The sequence below is a fragment of the Oncorhynchus gorbuscha genome, linkage group LG15, assembly GCF_021184085.1.
Source record: "Oncorhynchus gorbuscha isolate QuinsamMale2020 ecotype Even-year linkage group LG15, OgorEven_v1.0, whole genome shotgun sequence".
Classification (NCBI taxonomy): domain Eukaryota; kingdom Metazoa; phylum Chordata; class Actinopteri; order Salmoniformes; family Salmonidae; genus Oncorhynchus; species Oncorhynchus gorbuscha.
Window position 1 is genome coordinate 42680973 of NC_060187.1, and position 22056 is coordinate 42703028.

General features: G+C 43.0%; 1 pseudogene; it reads right to left on the reverse strand.

The window, feature by feature from the left end:
• Positions 1–9939: 9939 nt before the first annotated feature.
• LOC123997253 overlaps positions 9940–22056 on the reverse strand; it is a 29883-nt pseudogene continuing 17766 nt past the window's right edge.

The following is a 22056-nucleotide window of genomic DNA, read 5'->3' on the forward strand; positions in this document are numbered from 1 at the left end:
ACTGTACTGTGATGTACTCTACTGAATAAAACTACTATATCCAACCATATGTGCTGTATTTTACTGTATTGTACTGTACTGAACTCTTCTGTGTCCTACTGTGTTGTACTGTTCTAAACTGTGCTATACTGTACTGTGATATTCAAACTTGTGAAACATAGCCTAGAGATATATGATTTGTACAAATTTGGATCTGGTCTGCACCTACCAAATGTGTACTTGTTTAGGGGTGGAGTTCATCAGAATAATATCATGCTTTGCAATTGTTTATTTTTACATTTCAATTTTGGTCATTCAGCAGACACTCGTATCCAGAGTGACATACAGTCAGTGCATTCAACTAAGGTAGATAAACAACTAAATGCAGTCTTCAGAAAATATTCACATCCATATTTACATATTTTGCTGTGTTTACAGCCGGAATTTAAAATTGATTACATCATATTTTTGGGGGGACACAGGCCTACAATACCTTATAAAGTCAAAGTGGAAAATGTTTAAGTGTTTACAAATGATTGAAAATGAAAAACGGTATCTATTGGTAGATGGGGAAACATTTTAAAATTAGACATTGAATATCCCTTTGAACATGTTGAAGTTATTAATTACACTTTGGTGTATCAATATACCCAGTCACTACAAAGATACGTGTCCTTCATAACTCAGTTGCCGGAGAGGAAGGAAACCTAATTGACAGAGTGAAAAGAATGAAGCCTGTACATAATAAAAATATTCCAAAACATGCATCTTGTTGGCAACATGGCACTAAAGTAATACTGCAAAAAAAAAAGTTATGTTTGGGGCAAATCCAATACAACACATTACTGAGTACCACTCCACATACTTTTAAGCATAGTGGTGGCTGCATTACGTTATGAGTATGCTTGTAATAATTAAGGACTGGCTAGTTTTTCAGGATAAAAACATTAATGGAATAGAGCTAAGCACATGCAGAATCCTAGAGGAAAATCTGGTTCAGTCTGCATTCCACCAGACACTGGGAGATGAAATCACCTTTCAGCAGGACAATAACCTAAAACACAAGGCCAGATCTACACAGGAGTTGCTTATCAAGAAGACAGTAAATGCACCTAAGTGGCTGACTTAAATCTGCTTGAAAATCTATGGCAAGACCTGAAAATGGTTGTCTAGCAATGATCAACAACCAATTTGACAGAGCTTGAAGAATGTTGAAAATAATAATGTTGGAAAATCTGCATTTGGAAAGCTCTTAGAGACTTCCCCAGAAAGACTGACAGCTGTAATCACTGCCAAATATGATTCTAACATGTATTGACTCAGGGTGTTGAATACTTATCTTCTCAAGATATATTTGTGTTTATTTAAAAAAAATACAATTCTTCCACTTTCACATTACAGAGTACTGTGTGTAGATCATTGACACAAAATGACAATTAAATCCATGTAATCCCGCTTTGTAACACAACAAAATGTGGAAGAAGTCAAGGGATGTAAACACTTTCTGAAGGAACTGTCTGAATTACAGTCATAGCAAGAAAATAACAATTCTTACTTTCTTAACTAACATTTTAGTGGAGTTGAAGTGGTCTGTTGGTTTATACTGTATGTTGGACGACTTTAAACATCATCGCTGCCAGTTTTAAAGCTTTTGAAAAAGCTAACATAAGTGCATGTAACAAATGGGAGCAATAATACATAGTCTGCTGCAATCTTCAGCCGGCTCTTCTTTCCTATTAAGAGGCATGAGACGGCATTATTTTAATATGATGCTAACTTAATTGAGAGTGTACAGTGCATTCGAAAAGTTCAGACCCCTTGACTTTTCGTTTTCTTTGTTACGTTACAGCTTCATTCTAAAATTTATAAAATTGTTTTTTTCCCTCATCAATCTACACACAATATCCCATACTGACAAAGCAAATAAGTTCTTTAGAAATGTTTGCAAATGTATTACATATAAAAAATGAAAATATCTCGTTTACATAAGTATTCAGACCCTTTACTCAGTATTTTGTTGAAACACCTTTGGCAGTGATTACAGCCTCAAGTCTTCTTGGGTATGATGCTACAAGTTTGGCTCACCTATATTTGGGGAGTTTCTCCCAATCTTCTCTGCAGATCCTCTCAAGCTCTGTCAAGTTGGATGGAGAGCGTATCTGCACAGATATTTTCAGGTCTCTCCAGAGATTTTTGATCGAGTTCAAGTCCCGGCTCTAGCTGGGCCACTCAAGGACATTCAGAAACTTATCCTGAAGCCACTCCTGTGTTGTCTTGACTGTGTGCTTAGGGTCGTTGACCTGTTGGAAGGTGAACCGTCTGGCCACTCTACCATGAAGGCCTGATTGGTGGAGTGCTGCAGAGAAGGTTGTCCTTCTGGAAGGTTTTCCCATCTCCATAGAAGAACTCTAGAGCTCTGTCAGAATGACCATCAGGTTCTTGGTCACCTCCCTGACGAAGGCCAAGTCTCCCCAGAGACTTGTTCCAAAGCCACTCCTGCGTTGTCTTGGCTGTGTGCTTAGAGTCATTGTCCTGTTGGAAGGTGAACCTTCGCCCCAGTCTGAGGTCCTGAGCGCTCTGGAGCAAGTTTTCATTAAGGATTTCTCTGTACTTTGCTCTGCTCATCTTCCCTCAATCCTGACCCAGTCTCCCAGTCCCTGCCGCTGAAAAACATCCCCACAGCATGATGCTGCCACCATCATGCTTCACCGAAGGGATGATGCCAGGTTTTCTCCAGATGTGACGCTTGGCTTTCAGGCCCTTCTCCCCCAATTGATCACTTTGGCCAGGTGCCCAGCTCCAGGAAGAGTCTTGGTGGTTCCAAACTTCTTCATTTAAGAATGATGGAGGTCACTGTGTTCTTGAGAACCTTCTATGCTGCAGAAATGTTTTGGTACCCTTCCCCAGATCTGTGCCTCGACACAATCCTTTCTGGGAGCTCTACGGACAAATTATTCGACCGCATGGCTTGGTTTTTGCTCTGACATGCACTGTCAACTGTGAGACCTTATATAGACAGGTGTGTGCCTTTCCAAATCATGTCCAATGAATTGAATTTACCGCAGGTGGACTCCAATCAAGTTGTAGAAACATCTCAAGGATGATCAATGGAAACAGGATGCACCTGAGCACAATTTCAAGTCTCATAGCAAAGGGTCTGAATACTTTTGTTTTTTTTATATACATTTGCTAACATTTCTAAGAACCTGCTTTCACTTTGTCATTATGGGGTATTGTGTGTAGATTGATGAGGAAAAGGTTTTATTTAATCCATTTTAGAATAATGCTGTATCATATTTTCAACATCCGTAAAATATGTATTTTTTGACATCCGTATAACACGTCTTTTCAACGTTCAAAAAATCTATCTTCTAACCTTTCATTCAGCACCTGAATGCACGTGATGTCAACGTCTGGAAAATACATCTAAAAGACGTTTCTTCAACATCATTTTGCTTACTGTGGTGTGTGTGTGTGAGTGTTTTATTTTTGTTTACAGCAGCAGCCAGCGGGACATGGGAAACAACAGCTTTTTTATGAGCATCCTTCTTGAGCTTGTAGCTGTTCCATTCTGCTGAATAGCAGTTTCACAAACAAAAACGACAGATGTTATGTTTTCCAGACAGCTGTTAGTCTTTTAAAAACTAATTGAGAACAAGGGAATTTTCGGATAAAATTGCAGTCTGCCAGTATTTGTTCAAAGAAATGTACGCTAAACTATAATCTATAAAGAATTAACAAAGTCTAAGTTTTGCACAGTGGGAGGAGGGAAAACTTCAATTCCTTCACTCATCATGTCAACACAATATCCCTTGTTGACCTAGCTGCAACCATATTGCCAAACAGTGGAGGGCCCTATTTCATTACAGTTGCTGCATTTCTCAGAGTTAGATTTGACAACGGCACTACTGACTGACCAGTAAAACCTCTTACAAGGGTAGAGTTAAGATAAATCTGGTCTCTGAAGAAAATGTTAAATTTTACAAGCACATGAAGGAGGGAACTCTCTTTGTCGAACCACACATACAGCTGACCATAACTGTCACACATAGCTGAGCAATGTTTTGTAATGGCTTCCGTGGTCTGTCATGCACATTGATTGAAACCAGCTTTGCTTTGATGAATCAGCATAATGTGTCTTTTAAGTAAGAGAGACATTCACTGATCGACAAATAATAGTTATTTTAGGATGCAAAGTGATTTGTCGATCTTAAACATGACCGCTATTATCTATTAGGGTTTGTACAGCGGAAATAATCTGAAGGGGCCAAAATATGCTTGCCCGCTCGGAGTTTGCCAAAAGGCACGCAAGGCCGAGGCCAGGGCTAAAAGTGGGAGAAAGGGGATACTAGGGTGAGCACACAGAACTCTTTCTCTGTGATTTATTGGGGATAAATAGAGCGAGTGACACTTAAGGGAGATAGGTTAAATGCCCATCCTCACTGTTGCTATTAAGTATGTTGAACATTATTGTTGAGTCATTATGTTGAGCCATATAGATTTTCCTCTAGCTGTCTATGCTGACCAGTGCACTGAATCTTTCAAAGTGTCCTAATAGTTTTTTTTCCAGTGAAAGACAGCATTGTTTTCTGCAAGTGACCTGTAAAGTTAATCAGCGATGGTTCATTAGCCGTACTAAAAAGGACAGGAAGTGGGGCTGGGTCAAACACATTTTGATTCATATTGATATAACAAATTAAGCTGATCAAAATCCCCCGGGGATGTCCTGTTGTGTCAACATCCTGAGGAGGAAGAGGAGGGAGAGATGTTTTTATTGTTCCAATTCTAGGTTAGTGTGCCCCTTCCTTGTTATGGGTCCAGTGGGTAACTGTTACCCATTGGACTGTTACCACACTTCCTTGGCCCAACACCGACAGTCTATACACCCAGTACCATCAAAAATAAAGTGGCAACATGACATTGACACAATGTAACATCAACAACCACTGGCAGAGCATGAGGAGCTGTCAGAGAATTTCTACTACACCATCTACAGTTTCCCTCATCTCATTTTAAAATGTCCCTTCCATGTTTATTCACAGTTGGTTACTGTATGTCTGTCAGTTGAGTAATCAAATTCATGAAGGTTAGGTGTCAAAGGCCACTCTGACTAGTGTCCCAAGGTTTTTTATTTCCAGGGTTCCTTCTGTCAAGCAATTTCATTTAGTTGCGCTTGAAAGTTACATTATGAGCGATAAATATTAGAAGTCCTTAACTGTATATTCTTACATATGCACAGTATATTTATGTTCTGAGTGAAATACAAAATGTTTCCAGTGCAAAAATACTTACACAATACTTATCTGCCAGATCTTAGTCCCATCAACCTCTGTGATGGAGTGGAGGATGCCAGAAAACGAGGCCAGTATGAGTGTTTTGGCTTTTTCTCCAGGTCAGAGGGTGACCCCCGGGTTGAAATGACCATGAGGGTGATTCCTCAACGAAACTAGAACAAAAAAGGACTGTCATTTTTTGGATTGTCACAAAATATTATCCATAGAATGTTCCTTTGGAGGAAGGATTGTTGATACAAATGTCAACAATATACTCTGTATCTAAAAGCATATTTGAGAAATAATTCATCAAAGTTGGCACATGAATTACATGTTGGCCCTCAGGAGCATTGCACAACATCATAACTCTTGATCTATATGTGGCAAGAACTTAATCTTGATGACATTTGAAACCTCATCATGTGCTCTAAAATGCATTTCATTGTGCTAGATGTCAATGTAAATGTATTATTTGATATTGAAAAGTAGAAAAATAAATATCACAAATAGACCCCTTACATTTTTACAAATCGTTTTTCATTTCGGCTCAGTGAAATGACATTGCAACGAGCAGCAGATATTGAGATGAGCGAGATGCAAGACTTCGCTCTCACACCGTCACACACAGTATCTGTGCCTGTGTTTGGCAGGTAGCCTAGCAGTTAAGAGCGTTGGGCCAGTAACTGAAACGTCGCTGGTTTGAATCACTGAGCCGACTAAGTGAAAAATCTGTTGATGTGCCCTTGAGCAAGGTACTTAACCCTAATTGCTCTGGATAAGAGCATGTAATGTGCACGGGTTTGCTGCAAGCGATTCACAGTGTGGTAGCCAGGGCACCAAAACAGTTTTTGACAGTTTGTGCAGAGATTCTTCGATTGTGCAAACCCACAGTTTCATCAGCTGTCCAGGTGGCTCGTCTCAGACGATCCCGCAGGTGAAGAAGACGGATGTGGAGGTCCTGGGCTGGCATGGTTACATGTAGTCTGAGGTTGTGAGGCTGGTGGGACCTATTGCCAAATTCTCTCAAATGACATTGGAGGTGACTTATGGTAGAGAAATGAGCAAGTGGATGGATTTTCTTGGCAAAGGAGAAATGCTCACTGACAGGGATGTGAACAAATTTGTTCACAACATTTTTGAGAAATAAGCTTTGGAACATTTCTGGGATCTTTTATTTCATCCCACGAAACATGCAACCAACACTTTACATGTTGGTTTATGGTTATTATAATTGGGGAAAAGATTAATGAAAAGTAAAATGACAGTTGCATGCACATCGCTTGGCCAACCAGACAATGAGTAGTGGGGAAGGACCATAAATCAATGAACTTTACCTAGAAAATAGATGTCTGGACTGTGCTGCTGTGAACTAAAGTTGAATGCACTGGAGGTAATTGGTGAATGGGTTAAAGTGACTGAAATAGAGCAGAAACTAGGAAAGTATTTGCATGTCATCCCACAGAAATCCGACAGTTTCAACATCATGGGAAAATGATCTATTTGATTAACTGAGCAAGACTTGAAAACATGTGTATAGCCAAGATGATTACAATGTTTGTTCCAGCAGACATTACTCTCATAATGCGTATCTTTTAGAAGTATGACAATTCCAGTTGAATCCATTATTGAGGTATGCGGCATTCCCTATCACATCTACATTTTATTTGGGGTGTTCATTGACTTGTGGAAGTCCATGTATCTCATGGCTCATGACATTTTTGTGACATTTGGTCAGGTCACAAAATGGATTCTACATTGAAAAGACTAGAGTAGATCATCCACGATACAGTTGATATAAGGCCTATGGAAAGCAAAGAAAAAACATGCAGAATACAGATTCTATACATTTGGAATCTGGGTAAAGGGTCGATATGATGGAGGCGAATAGACTTTTAGCCCCTGCATTGAAAATAACAGCTGTATGGTTCTAGCAGAAATCCCAATTCTCCCACAACACTCCGTGAAGTAATTAAGTGTAAACATATGCTTCATGGAATGGTGTGTATATAGTAATGGTATATCTACAGTATTCTATTCTTCAGCTGCATAACAACTTGTGCAACTTTTTGTTTTTAAGATGGTTAAGGGATAATTCACTAAAACAAACAATGTTAATGTACACTACCGTTCAAAAGTTCGGGGTCACTTAGAAATGTCTTTGTTTAAAAAAATAAAATAAAAATTTGTCCATTAAAATAACATAAAATTGAACAAAAATACAGTGTAGACCTAGGATAGGATAAGTAATCCCTCTCACCCCCCCCCCCTTTAAGATTTAGATGCACTATTGTAAAGTGACTGTTCCACTGGATGTCATAAGGTGAATGCACCAATTTGTAAGTCGCTCTGGATAAGAGCGTCTGCTAAATGACTTAAATGTAAATGTAAACATTGTTAATGTTGCAAATGACTATTGTAGCTGGAAACAGCTGACCTTTAATGGAATATCTACATACTATAGGCGTACAGATGCCCATTATCAGTAACCATCACTCCTGTGTTCCAATGGCACGTGCTGTTGGCCAATCCAAGTTGATCATTTTAAAAGGATAATTGATCATTAGCAAACCCTTTTGCAATTATGTTAGCACAGCTGGAAACTGGTGGTACAAGCAGTGGCAGTGCGAGAAGTAGGGTAAAGTTCAAGCTCAGGCAATGGTGGTATTTTGAGGAAGATGCATTTTTCAAAACAAGTGGTGACAGCTTTTGACACGCATTAGACACTTATGGGTTTGTTTTGATGAGCCTAGTATGTAAAAAAGAGGATGTTTATTTGTTCCAATCTATAGTTTTATGCTGTTCTGTTCCATCAATGGCACTTTTGACTAAACATTTTACTTGAAATACTGTAATAACAAGGTTTTAAACATATTGAAATATAGATTTATGTATTTACTCATGGCAATGGCCTATTATGCTTAAAAATCCAATATGTCAGTGAATGGCAGCAGGCAATTTGACAGCATCTTCGGTTGTACGATCTTAATTTGATCACCCTGTTTTGTACATTAATCAAAAATCCTAATCTACTCCATCCTATGGCCATTATGGCCAAGGGTAAATGCGAATACACATCAAAACCTGTTATTGTGGGTTTAGCCATCGGACCTAACTAGTTGTACAGCACTCCAGCTGTGCATGATGAAAGACTTGATATCATCTTTACCTTTCACACACTGACCTGCAATTGAAAAACAGTAACAATAGTTGTTATTACTCTGATAGAAATGTTGTAACTACCTTATACATCTAGTTTGGATTATTTGTCTTTGAAACAAACTATTTTGCAAAAAACAAAGTGATCAAATTAAGATCATACAACTGTACAACCAAAGATGCTGTCAAATTGACTGGTGGTCAAGTCATAGGTGGATCAAGGTTCATTAGACCTTCAGTATAAGAATATTCAACTTTTTTTTTTACAATATTGCACAAACAATATTGAGGTTGTGAGGTCAAATTCAGAACTTCATTTGCCAATTTGTTAGCAGAATTATCATACATCTTATTATTCATAATAACATTTGGCTTTTGTGTAGCGATCCTGCAGGAACATTCCTTTCACTAAGGATCAATGTCATATTTCACTGTTTTAGTGATACTCTTTCAGTCAAACTGACTGATGTGTTATACCACTTACACCCTTTGAAAGGGTCCAACTGTTGTGCAATTTTTTATATTTAGTCTGTGGTAAAAATGTGAGTTACTGAATGTCATATCGTCATCTATACCTTCAATAGTAATATATGCTTTGAATGTATAACGCAAACTAAATATCTTAAATAAAATATCAGTGTGAGTTGTATTTGAAATGGTTGATTGTTTGGGTGAAATTGGGCCTTAGAAAGTCCTTAGAAAATCGATTGTGACTTATTTTGTCTGGATGCTGCAGGTTCATATAGTTGTACTCTGTGGTTGCACTGAGAAGGGCATAATACAGTATCATAAACAAACATTACAGCTCCCCCTAGTGAAATAACTGATAATACACAACTACACTCACCAGACAGTTTATTAGGTACACCCATCTCGTACCGGGTCGGACTTTCCTTAGCATCCATAACAGCCTGAATTCTTCGGGGCGTGGATTCTACAAATTGGATGCTGACACGATGGCATCACACAGTTGCTGCAGATTGGACAGCAGTACACCACAGCCACCAGCCTGTACCATCGACACAAGGTAGGATGGGTCGATCATGCTTTCACCAAATCCTAAGTCTGTCATCAGCTTGACGCAACAAGAACCGAGATTCATTGGAGCAGGCAATGCTTTTCCACTCAATTCGCCAGTGTTGGTGATCGCATTCCCAATGGAGTCGTTTTTTCCTTGTTTTTAGCTGATAGGAGTGGAACCCGGTGTGTCGTCTGCTGCAATAGCTCATCCGTAACAAGGATCGACGAGTCGTGCGTCCCACTGTTGTACTGAGCTGTTATTTGTCTGTTTGTGGCTCGCCTGTTATCTTGCACAATTTTTCTTCAACCTCTCATTCTCCTTCAACCTCTCATCAACGAGCTGTTTTCGCCCCAGGACTGCCGCTGACTGGATCATTTCTGTTTGTCGCACCATTCTCTGTAAACCCTAGACGGATGCAAATGGCGGAAGGTGGTGGGGCACAAAGTGTGTGTATGTGGAGAGGAATGGTGACATTGGGCAATGGGGGGAGGAGAGGTGGGCTCTTTCCGTTCAACTGCAGACCTCGAGGTACTGCTGGAGGAAGTGCAGCAGCATAATTTCATAGTGCTCTCCAGACTTTGGGCAGCGGATGCTGTGTCTCTCGTCGGGGTAGATCTGAAGAGATAGAGACAAAGGATCAGATATGGAGAAAAGAGAAAGCCCCGGCAAGGATGCGTCGACCTTCCTCATTTCAAAGATGATGTTTATATACTATGAAAAGATTCCTTTGAAAAATAAATGAGTCATACTCGTTTCTTCTTCATAGTGTGTTTGTTTTCGCCAACATTTCAGCTAAAGCCTGTGAAACGGTTCCACCGCACATACTCAATTCTCTTATCAATCGCTGTTCATTTTCTACCCTGAAGGCAAGCCTCACACGCAAATAAACACTATAATGTGTGTTGTGTCCCATCGTACATGGGCTTGTACATGTGAACAACTAAACCCAATACCCTCCTACCTGTAGCAGATAAGGCTTCCCAGCGGATCAGTTAAGAACCCAGGAAATTGGTGGGAAAAGTGTACAGTTTCATCAAGGAATCAGTGTAAAATAAGTAAAAGGTTAGTCCTGGGTTGGAAAACAAAATATTAAAGAAAAAGTATTTCCACTCGAATCGAAAATTAGCCTGATCCTTGATCTGTTAATGCAGTATAGCCAACTCCTATGGTTATTGTCATAAGAGTGGGCTCTACAGCACAAACAAATCTAGGACTAAGCTAATTGAAATGCATTCCAAGCAAGTCTATCCCATCAGGACTATACCAACACAAGGGATGAACAGTGCTGCAGGACAGTGCTGCAGGACAGTGCTGCAGGACAGTGCTGCAGGACAGTGCTGCAGGACAGTGCTGCAGGACAGTGCTGCAGGACAGTGCTGCACAGCTGCACTTTGGAGAGTGCTTACTGCTGCTTTTACTTACTGCCTGTTAAGCACCCTGAGATCGACAGTCAATTGTAATGAAACGTGATGACTCACTCACTAGGCAGATTGTCTATGGGCAGGGTCGACCGAGCCGGTCTCGTAGCCCTGCTGGTTGTTCTCAGGCAGGTCTATGTAGCGCTGTGTAACCCGCCTCGTAACCCATCCACACAGTCACAGGGGCGCCCTCTATGGCCACCTGGAGGACAGCTCAAGTCAAGCAGGCTTAAATCACTTGAGATTGTGAGTCGACAATGTTAACTGGTTAAGAGTGAGGAGTAATCATAGCTACAACCAGTCAAGACCTTGTAGTGTTAAATTCAGTTTTAGAGTCAATATTTTAGACTTGTTGATTTTACCAGGGCTGGGCCACATTACTACCCTTTCATGGTACGAGGTTATAGAACTGCACAGCCTGCCATCACAATATTCTTATTTTTTTTACACAGAATGCGTGTGATGTGAAATTGTGACCAAGTCCAAAGAATAGTCCCCTAAAGTTCTTCAGTGGAGACTGAACTTTCACCTCACCTTGAAGATGTTGGGCCTGTAGACAAGGACCATGAGGGAGAGGAAGCCGCCGTCGGACCAGCCGTGGATAGCCACGCGACTTAGGTCAACAAACTTGTACTTGTCGGCCAAGTACTGCAGCTCCTCCACCTGGCCCTGAGACCCACAAGAAGTGTGAAAGGAATGTTAAGACTCGCATGGACTGAGTCTTGTTCAGAGGGCACGAAATAGGAGAAAACCTTGTTGAAATGGGAACGTACCATCTGGGCTTGTCCAATAAGAACGTCCTTTTTGATGTTGCCACATTGTGCCTTCCTGAACACAACCCTGCTAATACAGATTGATAAACTGGCAATAGAGAAATCACATATTTTGTCAATACCTACAACAATGATGTCAGTGGAGATGTAAAACTGTGCTACCATTTTGTTTTCAGAGCCTCGAACTTGAGCCCTCTTCCATCGATGACAACGACGGAGTAGCCTAGTGATGCTAGCGTGTTCAGCCTCAAGTAATTCACTCCTTTGTGCGAGTTATTTACTAACTGCACCTGGAGCACAAACAAAAACACCCGCTCAAGATTAAAAACATACATAAGAAAACCTTTAACATGATCTTTATTTTTATACATTTTGGGGTTGCCGAGTGGCGCAGCGGTCTAAGGCACTGCATCTCAGTGCTAGAGGCAACACGACTATAGACCCGGGCTCGATTTGTCTTGCCGTCCATGTTACCCAATTGGTCATTTTGTAAATATATATTATTTCCTGGAACCATTACATGCACCCATCTCATTGTTATTTAATTATTAGAGATACACAAACGTTTGTTGCACCCACCATGCGTCATGTCCGCAATGGTCATGTGAGGTGAAATGTGTTTATTTTGGGATGTGAACACTCGGTGTGTTTGACCCGACAAAGATCCGTTTCGGATGGAAACGTTGTCAATAAAGCGGTGAACTGGGAGCTTTAACGTTGTGCGGACCTTCTTGTTCTATACTCGATTCCAGGCTGTATCACAACCGGCAGTGATTGGGAGTCCCATAGGGCGGCGCACAATTGTCCCAGCGTCGTCCGAGTCAGGGTTTGGCCGGGGTAGGCCGTCGTTGTAAATAACAATTTGTTCTTGACTGGCTTGCCTAGTTAAATAAAGGTTCAATAATAAAATAAGATATATAAAATCCCAACTCTGACAAACAGACTATATTACAGGATAATAACATTTTAATTGAACAAACCTGGGGCCCTCAACACACAAATGGGATGGTGTGGTGCTCTCTGCCAGATACCAAGTTGTGTGGTTTACGCAACATGCCGTATAGCGGGAACTTCGACTTCCCTGAAAAATTAAAAGTCTCTGGTAGAATGTAATCTCCTTGGCACCCTGAGAAGAAAACAACATCAATATGATGTCAAATGCATATCACTGTTCATTGTGCTGCTCTTGGGGCAGTTACTAGAGCAGAAGGGGCAGATAGTATTTATGTTGTTGTTCTTAGGAAGTCAGTATAGTAAGGGCAGATACTATTGATCTCGTTTGCCCTTAGGGCACAATAGCGAGAGCAGATACTGTTGATGTTATATATGTAGCTGCCCTTGGAGTGGCTCGTTCAAAAACGATGAAGAAGCAACATTGAATTTGCAGCGCCATTCCGATGTCTCAATTTGTGAGGTAAGTGTGTGCTTATTCATGTCAACATCTTGTGCATTGATACATTCACGTTTTTGTGGTGAGGGTGAAAAGCCAGTAGAAAAGTGAACATAACCGCCTCCTTAAATCGGGCACTTAAAGTAATCTGCAGGGAACAACGAGTAGATTAAATGAGTTGACTTACCCATTATCAAAAAAATGATTTTGTAAGGTGCATCCTTATTCACATCTTTACCATTAAGCCAGAAATAGAATCCAGAAAGAACATCTAACAACAGTGTATTCTCCTGCCTGTTGTCTGAGTGTAGTCTCTGGCCCACTGGTCACAGCCCTGTTGTAACAGTGTGGTGACCTTGTACAAATGGCAGACGTTTTGGACTCATTCACCCTGAGGAAGGTGATCTCCTCATAGCTTGTTTGAACAAAGAGATAAAAGACGTCATAGACCTGAAACAAACAAAGAACCAACATAATATGAGCCCTTAAAGAAAGAGCCTTCGTTGGTTTCAAAGTTCAAGACAACAAAAGCGTTTCATTTCAGCACGTATAACTGGAAGAGAGGTAGGTAACTTAACATTCATGTGACAACAAACTAACCAACAAAAAACTACAAGTAACAGCCATTTCCGATAGAGGCAAGTAACTACAACTTTGTGCTAATCAGGGCACTGGAAGCAGTCAGGATGATTTATTTTACATACTGAGTTCCATGCTCAGATCTCAAGTCAGAATCTAGACCTTGGAGCCAAAGCCGGAGTTACTTTAATCCAGATGTCAGTGATCTCCTCACAGATGATGAAGGGGTGGACCCCCTCAAGCACAGCCTCCACACTCTCCTCCCTCTGGGCCTGGTCCTGAGTTACAGGGATGAACAGACCCGGGGGCTGCAGGACCAGCTGGAGCCTCTGCTGACTCCTGTACAGCAGCACTGCCCATGCACTGGACAGAGGAGCAATGAGATATGTTACAAGTCAGTATCAAATCATTAGCTGGCTAACGTTTCTAAATATCCTCAAACAATTCCATATTTACTAGTTCGTAGAGAAAGATTGTCTTGAAATTGAAAGAGCTACTTTTAATCAATTTTTTAAAATCAAAGTAAGTCGAATTAGCTTATTGATCATGCTCCGTGACATAGGCTACCCTTCTGGAGAGAAGAAATGTGTGCGGTTCAACAGATAACCGACCCACACATGATTGAATAAAACATGTAGAGGAGAGGAGCTTGATTGGCTGTTGGTTTCTGGTTGCGGTGTCATTTGCCTTGGCGCAGGCCTCAAGACAACTGTCGCCCACCAGGAGTGGGTAACTTGCCATTTCAGCCCTGCGGGTAGCACAATTGTGTGAGGACTAGTCCAGATTGCTGGTGAGTGTGGGATGGAATGGAACTCCAGGTGGTGCTGGCCTAAGTCACATGATCAGGCTATCATTGTAAATATGCATTCCTTAATAACTCACATGTTTAAATAAAGCTACAATAAATAAACAAAAATCTAGCAGATGAAACCACAAGGCTTGGCGCCTTTTTAATCTTTACAAGCACTTTACTCAATGGTTTATATATAGGAATAATTACACCTTTACTTTACAGATACAATCCGTTCCATGACATAGGTTTGGTTAGTTGTGTCTGTTCCAGTCTTTAGAATGAACTATTTGCCGTCTTGTCCAGCCGGCGCGGGCAATGTACTCGACCCCGGGGAACAGGGTGGTGACCGGCAGGACCAGGTCCTTGTCCTGGGTGCTCACAATCTGGTGAATAACAATGACTCATGAAAATACACAGGCAGATAGGCATTGAGGGACATACAGAATACATAGACCAAAAATATATAAACAGAAAGCGACATACAGAATACACAGGTAGACATACAGAATATGAATAGACAAACATACGAACACAGATCAAAACCATGACAACTTAAGAAGATATGTTTACTCTGCCAAGATGGTTGGTTTGGATTTCTGCCATTTTGAGGGTAATTTGAGCATTCTTACTCCCTAAGAAGGAAAATTGATAGCAGGACGACACAAGGTACAACTCTGCCTAGCCACAATATTCCCCACATGAAAATGTAGATTGTAACTAATACAGTTCAAGAAAAAGTTATGAATCAGTACCAAAAAACAAGGCCATTTGGGATAGGGGTGAGACAGCGGACCTGTGCGGGGGTATCTGTAAACGTCCGCCGTGCGCTCCTCCAGGGCTGGGGAGGGAACATGAATTCTCTACCTCTGACTCATCCACCTCCTCGTACAGTAACTGGAGGGTCCCCCCCCCCCACCCGGGTCTGAAAGAGAACGAGACGAACCTATTGAGTTGGCCGTTTTATTCAACAGCAAATATGTGCCCGAAAGCCAACGTGCTTTGTGTTACAGTGGATTGTAGAATGGCCTAACCTAGTGGACTTGGTCTTCAATAATAAAGATCCTGTTCAGTCAAAAGATATATCTCTGGTAGAGGGAAACAAAGTAGAATAAGGACACGCATCCCAGAAAAATAAAGATAGTCACCTTCAGGAGTAGCTGGTGACCATCAGTAGCCCGTGAAGCAGTCAAACTAAGCCCTAAGAAAGGTAGAAACGCATGCACTGTCAGAAGACCGCCCCCTGCTGTCCACTTTGTTTTAAAATGATGCTGCCCTTTCGTTTGACCTTACAAGAATCAACTTGATTAAAATATATATATGCACATGAAAATGTAATGCAAACGAAATGCAGGCCTGTGTGTATTCTCGAAATTACCCTAAAAGAGCACCCTTTCAGATAAGTTGTAGACCTTTAATTTAACAGAAATCAATCAAATTGATAAATAACAGAACTCTGAAAGTGAATTAGCATCAGTCTCAATTTTTTTTTATTGTGTTAGTACCGTGCCAGTGTAACCGGTGTGAAATGGTTAGCTAGTTAGCGGGGTGCACCCTAATAGCGGGGTGCACCCTAATAGCGTTTCAATCGGTGACGTCACTCGCGTTGAGACCTTCAAGTAGTTGTTTTCCTTGGTCTGCATTTGTGGAGCAATAGGTAACGATGCTTCGCGGGAGGCAATTGTTGATGTGTGCAGAGGGTCCCTGGTTCAAGCACAGGTAGGGGCAAGGAGAGGGATGGAAGCAATACTGCTACACCAACCTTTATGGCAGTAGGTGAGTCTCCTCTCCTCCCCGGTCTCAATGCTGACCACCCACAGGTCATTGTTGTTGATAAAGGCCAAGAAGGGGGGGGTTCCCCAGAGGAGATCTTGGGGTCCATGCTAGTGCCTGAGCATTGGGTCTTAATCTCTACAGGTTTCATGGAGGACACCTGCTAAACACCACACAGACTTTCAGGGATTAAGATTTACAATGTTACAGTTAGGTTTGTTATCAGAGTGCCTACCAGTATTTTCTAGCACAAACACATGTTGGTGAGCACTTAGTACACTTCTTCACTTTGTACAGTTCTTTCCTTTAACAATGCACAAAGTGCTCTGTACACTTCTTAATTTTCACAATGTACAAGTTCCGAACACCTAAAATGGAGACATTAGATTGCTTTGATAAAGTCCTGATAAATCAAGTACATAATCTCAAGGCATATCAAAGAATTCACTTTTAAAGTGAAACAAAAGCAAGAACCCTACCATGACAGAAGTTTTAAAAAACATTGAACAAAAATAAAATCTATAGCCTAGACCAGGTATTCCCAAACTGGAGGTACGCACAATGCCGTCAGGGGTACGCCAAATAAAAATGTAATTCACATTTAAACAAAAAAATATATATCTTTTTTTTTTTTAAATGTCTTCACATTTTCAAACAGTGGGGCTATACATTTGGGTGAGTTTATTTGTCTCGCCTGAGTAGCTGTCATGCCCTGACCTTAGAGATCCTTTTTATCTCTTTATTTTGGTTTGGTCAGGGCATGAGTTGTGGTGGGCTTTCTATGTTTGGTGCTTCTATGATTTTCAATTTCTATGTTTGGCCAGGTATGGTTCTCAATCAGGGACAGCTGTCTATTGTTGTCTCTGATTGGGAACCATACTTAGGCACCCTTTTTCCCCACTTGTGTTTGTGGGAAGTTAACGTTGTTTGATAGCCTGAAGCGTCACGGTTTGTTTTGTTTATAGTTTTGTCTGCGTCATTTTGAGTTAGAGATAAAATGTACACTCACCACGTTGCACCTTGGACCAGTTCCTTCAACAGCTATTGCCCCCTTACCCAGGAAAGCACTGAACAACAGACAGGGACGTTGGACCATCGAAGAGGCACAAATATGATAAGAACTACATTGATTTAAGGTTCACTTATATTGGGAGTAGTGCCTGTCCTCAGCCACAGTGTGTTATATGTGCAAAAGTACTATCTCACAACTCGATGAAACCTTCACACTTGCGCAGACATTTAGAAACAAACATGCCAATTTGAAAAATAAGCCACAGGAGTTTTGAGCGAGAATTAATATGACTTTCGAGTAGTAAGACATGTATAAAAGCAACAGATACCATTAATAAGAAGGGGATAGAAGTGTCTTATATGGTGAGATACCGAGTGGCTAAGACAGGCAAGCCCCATGCTATTGTGGAGGACTTCATTCTTCCTGCTACCGCAGATATGGCTGGAAGAATGCTGTGGGAAAAAGCCAAAAAAAAACTATACAGACAATGCGTTCATCAAACAACACTGCTTCACGACGCATCAGTGACATGTCAGGAGATGTTTTAAAACAATTACTGCTTTGCATACAAGCCAGTGAATTCTATACATTACAGCTGGATGAGTCAACAGACGTGTTGGGCATGGCACAGCTTCTGGTATATGTCCATTACGTTTATGGGGGGTCAATTAAGGAAGACATCCCCTTCTGCAAACCACTGGAAACCAGGACATCAAAATGGACTTTGGTGGTCTAGATGAGTTGGTATCTGTACTGATGGCGCAAAAGCCATGACAGTGATACATAGTGGAGTGGTAACGCGAGTGCAAGCAGTTGCTCCCGACGCCACTTGAGTGCACTGCAACATCCACCGAGAGGCTCTTGCTGCCAAGGGAATGCCTGACAGCTTGAAAGACGTTTGACACTACAGTGAAAATGGTTAACTTTGTTAAAGCAAGGCCCCTGAACTCTCGTGTATTTTCTGCACTATGCAACGATGCGGGCAGCGACTATGTAACGCTTTACAACATACAGAAGTGCGCTGGTTAACAAGGGGAAAAGTAGACACGTTTTTTAAAATTGAGAGACGAGCTTCAAGTTCTTTAATGACCATCATTTTCACTTGTCTGACCACTTGCATGATGACGAGTTTCTCACACGACTGGCCTGTCTCGGTGATGTTTTCCTTGCCTGAATGATCTGAATCTAGGATTACAGGGACAAAATTGAGGCCATGATTAAGAAGTTGGAGCTCTTACATTTACATTACATTTACGTCATTTAGCAGACGCTCTTATCCAGAGCGACTTACAAATTGGTGCATTCACCTTATGACATCCAGTGGAACAGCCACTTTACAATAGTGCATCTAAATCTTTTAAGGGGGGGGTGAGAAGGATTACTTTATCCTATCCTAGGTATTCCTTAAAGAGGTGGGGTTTCAGGTGTCTCCGGAAGGTGGTGATTGACTCCGCTGTCCTGGCGTCGTGAGGGAGTTTGTTCCACCATTGGGGGGCCAGAGCGGCGAACAGTTTTGACTGGGCTGAGCGGGAACTGTACTTCCTCAGTGGTAGGGAGGCCAGAGGTGGATGAACGCAGTGCCCTTGTTTGGGTGTAGGGCCTGATCAGAGCCTGGAGGTACTGAGGTGCCGTTCCCCTCACAGCTCCGTAGGCAAGCACCATGGTCTTGTAGCGGATGCGAGCTTCAACTGGAAGCCAGTGGAGAGAGCGGAGGAGCGGGGTGACGTGAGAGAACTTGGGAAGGTTGAACACCAGACGGGCTGCGGCGTTCTGGATGAGTTTTAGGGGTTTAATGGCACAGGCAGGGAGCCCAGCCAACAGCGAATTGCAGTAATCCAGACGGGAGATGACAAGTGCCTGGATTAGGACCTGCGCCGCTTCCTGTGTGAGGCAGGGTCGTACTCTGCGGATGTTGTAGAGCATGAACCTACAGGAACGGGCCACCGCCTTGATGTTAGTTGAGAACGACAGGGTGTTGTCCAGGATTACGCCAAGGTTCTTAGCGCTCTGGGAGGAGGACACAATGGAGTTGTCAACCGTGATGGCGAGATCATGGAACGGGCAGTCCTTCCCCGGGAGGAAGAGCAGCTCAGTCTTGCCGAGGTTCAGCTTGAGGTGGTGATCCGTCATCCACACTGATATGTCTGCCAGACATGCAGAGATGCGATTCGCCACCTGGTCATCAGAAGGGGGAAAGGAGAAGATTAATTGTGTGTCGTCTGCATAGCAATGATAGGAGAGACCATGTGAGGTTATGACAGAGCCAAGTGACTTGGTGTATAGCGAGAATAGGAGCCTAGAACAGAGCCCTGGGGGACACCAGTGGTGAGAGCGCGTGGTGAGGAGACAGATTCTCACCACGCCACCTGGTAGGAGCGACCTGTCAGGTAGGACGCAATCCAAGCGTGGGCCGCGCCGGAGATGCCCAACTCGGAGAGGGTGGAGAGGAGGATCTGATGGTTCACAGTATCGAAGGCAGCCGATAGGTCTAGAAGGATGAGAGCAGAGGAGAGAGAGTTAGCTTTAGCGGTGCGGAGCGCCTCCGTGATACAGAGAAGAGCAGTCTCAGTTGAATGACTAGTCTTGAAACCTGACTGATTTGGATCAAGAAGGTCATTCTGAGAGAGATAGCGGGAGAGCTGGCCAAGGACGGCACGTTCAAGAGTTGGAGAGAAAAGAAAGAAGGGATACTGGTCTGTAGTTGTTGACGTCGGAGGGATCGAGTGTAGGTTTTCAGAAAGGGTGCAACTCTCGCTCTCTTGAAGACGGAAGGGACGTAGCCAGCGGTCAGGGATGAGTTGATGAGCGAGGTGAGGTAAGGGAGAAGGTCTCCGGAAATGGTCTGGAGAAGAGAGGAGGGGATAGGGTCAAGCGGGCAGGTTGTTGGGTGGCCGGCCATCACAAGACACGAGATTTCATCTGGAGAGAGAGGGGAGAAAGGTCAGAGCACAGGGTAGGGCAGTGTGAGCAGAACCAGCGGTGTCGTTTGACTTAGCAAACGAGGATCGGATGTCGTCGACCTTCTTTTCAAAATGGTTGACGAAGTCATCTGCAGAGAGGGAGGAGGGGGGGAGGATTCAGGAGGGAGTAGAAGGTGGCAAAGAGCTTCCTAGGGTTAGAGGCAGATGCTTGGAATTTAGAGTGGTAGAAAGTGGCTTTAGCAGCAGAGACAGAGGAGGAAAATGTAGAGAGGAGGGAGTGAAAGGATGCCAGGTCCGCAGGGAGGCGAGTTTTCCTCCATTTCCGCTCAGCTGCCCGGAGCCCTGTTCTGTGTGCTCGCAATGAGTCGTCGAGCCACGGAGCGGGAGGGGAGGACCGAGCCGGCCTGGAGGATAGGGGGCATAGAGAGTCAAAGGATGCAGAAAGGGAGGAGAGGAGGGTTGAGGAGGCAGAATCAGGAGATAGGTTGGAGAAGGTTTGAGCAGAGGGAAGAGATGATAGGATGGAAGAGGAGAGAGTAGCGGGGGAGAGAGAGCGAAGGTTGGGACGGCGCGATACCATCCGAGTAGGGGCAGTGTGGGAAGTGTTGGATGAGAGCGAGAGGGAAAAGGATACAAGGTAGTGGTCAGAGACTTGGAGGGGAGTTGCAATGAGGTTAGTGGAAGAACAGCATCTAGTAAAGATGAGGTCGAGCGTATTGCCTGCCTTGTGAGTGGGGGGGGGTGAGAGGGTGAGGTCAAAAGAGGAGAGGAGTGGAAAGAAGGAGGCAGAGAAGAATGAGTCAAAGGTAGACGTGGGGAGGTTAAAGTCGCCCAGAACTGTGAGAGGTGAGCCGTCCTCAGGAAAGGAGCTTATCAAGGCATCAAGCTCATTGATGAACTCTCCGAGGGAACCTGGAGGGCGATAAATGATAAGGATGTTAAGCTTGAAAGGGCTGGTAACTGTGACAGCATGGAATTCAAAGGAGGCGATAGACAGATGGGTAAGGGGAGAAAGAGAGAATGACCACTTGGGAGAGATGAGGATCCCGGTGCCACCACCCCGCTGACCAGAAGCTCTCGGGGTGTGCGAGAACACGTGGGCGGACGAAGAGAGAGCAGTCGGAGTAGCAGTGTTATCTGTGGTGATCCATGTTTCCGTCAGTTCCAAGAAGTCGAGGGACTGGAGGGAGGCATAGGCTGAGATGAACTCTGCCTTGTTGGCCGCAGATCGGCAGTTCCAGAGGCTACCGGAGACCTGGAACTCCACGTGGGTCGTGCCCACTGGGACCACCAGATTAGGGTGGCCGCGGCCACGCGGTGTGGAGAGTTTGTATGGTCTGTGCAGAGAGGAGAGAACAGGGATAGACAGACACATAGTTGACAGGCTACAGAAGAGGCTACGCTAATGCAAAGGAGATTAGAATGACAAGTGGACTACACGTCTCGAATGTTCAGAAAGTTAAGCTTACGTAGCAAGAATCTTATTGACTAAAAGGATTAAAATGATACAGTACTGCTGAAGTAGGCTAGCTGGCAGTGGCTGAGTTGTTGACACTACACTAATCAACACAACACACAGGTCTTTCCATCATTGTTAGATTTTTGTGTGCAAATGAACTCAAGTTTACGGACAATGTCAAAAGTGATATAGCGAAGCACCTGAGTGAGTTGGGTACGCAATTACGCAGGTACTTTCCATAAACAGGTGAGACAAACAATTGGATTCGTTATCCCCTTCATGCCCTACCTCCAGTCCACTTATCGATATCGCCTCCTCAGTGCTCCACCTAAAGCCCCATAATCACGTCTGTCCTCGGGGCTAATCAATATCAAACAGGCCAGAGCATCATCCGTGAGGCATAAAGCCAACTGCAGTGCCCTATCTTCATTCGACCACCCCCCAAAATGAGCTAACAGTTCAAACTGAGCTTGAAAAGCTTCCCAATCCGCCTTACCAGAGTACTTCGGGGT